This window comes from Paramisgurnus dabryanus, chromosome 3 (assembly GCF_030506205.2).
Source record: "Paramisgurnus dabryanus chromosome 3, PD_genome_1.1, whole genome shotgun sequence".
NCBI lineage: Eukaryota > Metazoa > Chordata > Actinopteri > Cypriniformes > Cobitidae > Paramisgurnus > Paramisgurnus dabryanus.
The window spans coordinates 28471054-28475851 of record NC_133339.1 but is presented as its reverse complement, the minus strand read 5'-3'; positions in this window follow the sequence as shown (position 1 = coordinate 28475851).

The following is a 4798-nucleotide window of genomic DNA, read 5'->3' as shown; positions in this document are numbered from 1 at the left end:
GCCCTGTCAGGCCCGCCTCGGAGTCACCCATCTGGGCTAAGGAGGTAGGGACGTGTGCCCTGGAGGAACCAGACTTCCAGGAGGGAGGGCCGCCCTGTCAGGCCCGCTTTCGAGTCACCCATCTGGGCTAAGGAGGTAGGGACGTGTGCCCTGGAGGAACCAGACTTCCAGGAGGGAGGGCCGCCCTGTCAGGCCCGATTTCGAGTCACCCATCTGGGCTAAGGAGGTAGGGACGTGTGCCCTGGAGGAACCAGACTTCCAGGAGGGAGGGCCGCCCTGTCAGGCCCGATTTCGAGTCACCCATCTGGGCTAAGGAGGTAGGGACGTGTGCCCTGGAGGAACCAGACTTCCAGGAGGGAGGGCCGCCCTGTCAGGCCCGCTTTCGAGTCACCCATCTGGGCTAAGGAGGTAGGGACGTGTGCCCTGGAGGAACCAGACTTCCAGGAGGGAGGGCCGCCCTGTCAGGCCCGCCTCGGAGTCACCTCTCTGGGCTAAGGAGGTAGGGACGCGTGCCCTGGAGGAACCAGACTTCCAGGAGGGAGGGCCGCCCTGTCAGGCCCGCCTCGGAGTCACCCATCTGGGCTAAGGAGGTAGGGACGTGTGCCCTGGAGGAACCAGACTTCCAGGAGGGAGGGCCGCCCTGTCAGGCCCGCTTTCGAGTCACCCATCTGGGCTAAGGAGGTAGGGACGTGTGCCCTGGAGGAACCAGACTTCCAGGAGGGAGGGCCGCCCTGTCAGGCCCGCCTCGGAGTCACCCATCTGGGCTACGGAGGCAGGGACGCGTGCCCTGGAGGAACCAGACTTCCAGGAGGGAGGGCCGCCCTGTCAGGCCCGCTTTCGAGTCACCCATCTGGGCTACGGAGGTAGGGACGTGTGCCCTGGAGGAACCAGACTTCCAGGAGGGAGGGCCGCCCTGTCAGGCCCGCTTTCGAGTCACCCATCTGGGCTACGGAGGTAGGGACGTGTGCCCTGGAGGAAACGGACTTCCAGGAGGGAGGGCCGCCCTGTCAGGCCCGCCTCGGAGTCACCTCTCTGGGCTAAGGAGGCAGGGACGTGTGCCCTGGAGGAACCAGACTTCCAGGAGGGAGGGCCGCCCTGTCAGGCCCGCTTTCGAGTCACCCGTCTGGGCTACGGAGGTAGGGACGTGTGCCCTGGAGGAACCGGACTTCCAGGAGGGAGGGCCGCCCTGTCAGGCCCGCCTCGGAGTCACCTCTCTGGGCTAAGGAGGCAGAGACGTGTGCCCTGGAGGAACCGGACTTCCAGGAGGGAGGGCCGCCCTGTCAGGCCCGCCTCGGAGTCACCTCTCTGGGCTAAGGAGGCAGGGACGTGTGCCCTGGAGGAACCGGACTTCCAGGAGGGAGGGCCGCCCTGTCAGGCCCGCCTCGGAGTCACCTCTCTGGGCTAAGGAGGCAGAGACGTGTGCCCTGGAGGAACCGGACTTCCAGGAGGGAGGGCCGCCCTGTCAGGCCCGCCTCGGAGTCACCTCTCTGGGCTAAGGAGGCAGGGACGTGTGCCCTGGAGGAACCAGACTTCCAGGAGGGAGGGCCGCCCTGTCAGGCCCGCTTTCGAGTCACCCATCTGGGCTACGGAGGTAGGGACGTGTGCCCTGGAGGAACCGGACTTCCAGGAGGGAGGGCCGCCCTGTCAGGCCCGCCTCGGAGTCACCTCTCTGGGCTAAGGAGGCAGGGACGTGTGCCCTGGAGGAACCGGACTTCCAGGAGGGAGGGCCGCCCTGTCAGGCCCGCCTCGGAGTCACCCATCTGGGCTACGGAGGTAGGGACGCGTGCCCTGGAGGAACCATACTTCCAGGAGGGAGGGCCGCCCTGTCAGGCCCGCCTCGGAGGCCTCCCCTCGGGCAGGGGAGGCAGGGTCGGGGACCCTGGAGGAACCGGACTTCCAGGAGGGAGGGCCGCCCTGTCAGGCCCGCCTCGGAGGCCTCCCCTCGGGCAGGGGAGGCAGGGTCGGGGACCCTGGAGGTGCCGGACCTCCAGGGGGACGGAGGCCGAACCCGTGGCCGGGGAGGGTGAGCCTTGCCGGGCTAGGCTCGCGCGGGTTCGAAGGCCTGGTTCGAGAGGACCCCTTCCCCTATATACCCGATGGCACCTGTTCACACTACTGCCCTTTCGAGAGGGGACCCCGACCGGTCCGCGGCCGGGACGGCGCACCTCGGTCGGCCTCGGCGAGTGGGTCGGGGTGCCTGGAGGTGCGCGAGCGGCCCGCCTGGAAGTGCGCGAGCCACCCGACTCTGGCGGCCGGCGCCCCCGGGCCCGTGCCCGCGGCCGACTCGTCTGACCCGGCATCGTCAAGGTCACCAATACCACGGAGCGTCTACGACGCCCCGTTTCCGAGATATCGGCCAATGAACTGCCGGGCGCCGTATCTCGGCCGGGGAAGGTCCTACGGACTCGGGGCCGGGCTCGTCGGAAAGGTCTCGCCCGGGGCTTTCCGACGAGACCGGCCGCGGGTCCGTGCGACCCCGGGGGCCCGAGATACTTCCGGTCGAAAATTCGAATTTCGTTACCGCGCTGCTCCGGCGCCCCGGGTCCGGGGCCTTCGCCCTTCGGGTGGGTGGCTCCTCCGCGGGGGGCCTTTCGAACGAGCCCACCCGCGCGTCGCTAGCCCTTTCCGGGGCCGAGATACGGCCTACCCCCGCGGGATTTTCCCACGGCCGTTTCTCGGGCGCCTCGGGTCCGGGGCCTTCGCCCTTCGGGTCGGTCGCTATGCCGGAGGGGAGCTTTCGAACGAGCCCTCCCTCGAGTCTCTGGCCCTTTCCCGGGCCGAGATACGGGCGGGTGGTCGCGGAATTTTCGCTCGTCCGGGGCTCCGGCGCCCCTAGCGTCCGCCTCGGAGGTCGCCCGGACGCGCGGCCGGTCTCGTTCGAAAGGTCCGTCCCGGGGCTTTCCGACGAGCCCGGCCTCGGGTCCGTGCGACCCCGCCCGCCGGAGATACGTCCGGTCGAAGCTCGCGGAAATTCCCGCGGCCGTATCTCGGGCGCCTCGGGTCCGGGGCCTTCGCCCTTTGGGTCGGTCGCTCCGCCGGAGGGGGCCTTTCGAACGAGCCTACCCGCGAGCCTCTAGCCCCTTCCCCGGCCGAGATACGGCGGTCTATGCCCGGATTTTCCCACGGCCGTTTCTCGGGCGCCTCGGGTCCGGGGCCTTCGCCCTTCGGGTCGGTCGCTATGCCGGAGGGGAGCTTTCGAACGAGCCTACCCGCGAGCCTCTAGCCCTTTCCCCGGCCGAGATACGGCGGTCCCTCCCCGGATTTTCCCACGGCCGCAGCACGGGCGCCTTTGCTCGGATCGACTCGCCCTTTGGGTCGGTTGCTCTACCGGAGCGGCCCTATCCAACGAGCCAACCCTCGTCTCTCTAACCCTTTCCCCGGCCGAGATACGGCGGTCCCTCCCCGGATTTTCCCACGGCCGCAGCACGGGCGCCTTTGCTCGGATCGACTCGCCCTTTGGGTCGGTTGCTCTACCGGAGCGGCCCTATCCAACGAGCCAACCCTCGTCTCTCTAACCCTAAGCCCGGCCGAGATACGGCGGTCCCTCCCCGGATTTTCCCACGGCCGCAGCACGGGCGCCTTTGCTCGGATCGACTCGCCCTTTGGGTCGGTTGCTCTACCGGAGCGGCCCTATCCAACGAGCCAACCCTCGTCTCTCTAACCCTAAGCCCGGCCGAGATACGGCGGTCCCTCCCCGGATTTTCCCACGGCCGCAGCACGGGCGCCTTTGCTCGGATCGACTCGCCCTTTGGGTCGGTTGCTCTACCGGAGCGGCCCTATCCAACGAGCCAACCCTCGTCTCTCTAACCCTAAGCCCGGCCGAGATACGGCGGTCCCTCCCCGGATTTTCCCACGGCCGCAGCACGGGCGCCTTTGCTCGGATCGACTCGCCCTTTGGGTCGGTTGCCCTACCGGAGCGGCCCTATCCAACGAGCCAACCCTCGTCTCTCTAACCCTAAGCCCGGCCGAGATACGGCGGTCCCTCCGCGGATTTTCCCACGGCCGCAGCACGGGCGCCTTTGCTCGGATCGACTCGCCCTTTGGGTCGGTTGCTCTACCGGAGCGGCCCTATCCAACGAGCCAACCCGCTTCTCTCTAACCCTAAGCCCGGCCGAGATACGGCGGTCCCTCCGCGGATTTTCCCACGGCCGCAGCTCGGGCGCCTTTGCTCGGATCGACTCGCCCTTCGGGTCGGTTGCTCTACCGGAGCGGCCCTATCCAACGAGCCAACCCGCTTCTCTCTAACCCTAAGCCCGGCCGAGATACGGCGGTCCCTCCCCGGATTTTCCAACGGCCGCAGCTCGGGCGCCTTTGCTCGGATCGACTCGCCCTTTGGGTCTGTTGCTCCACCCGAGCGGACCTTTCCAACGAGCCAACCCTCGTCTCTCTAACCCTAAGCCCGGCCGAGATACGGGGTACCACCGCCTGACCTTTAAACGGCCGTAACTCGGGCGCCTTTGCTCGGATCGACTCGCCCTTTGGGTCGGTTGCTCCACCCGAGGGGACCTTTCGAACGAGCCTACCCGCTTCTCCCTAACCCCAAGCCCGGCCGAGATACGGCGGTCCCTCCGCGGATTTTCCCACGGCCGCAGCTCGGACGCCTTTGCTCGGATCGACTCGCCCTTTGGGTCGGTTGCTCTACCGGAGCGGCCCTTTCCAACGAGCCAACCCTCGTCTCTCTAACCCTAAGCCCGGCCGAGATACGGGGCACCACCGCCTGACCTTTAAACGCCCGTAGCTCCGGCGCACAAAGTCCCAGGACTTCGCCCTTTGGGTCGGTTGCTCCACCGGAGGGGAC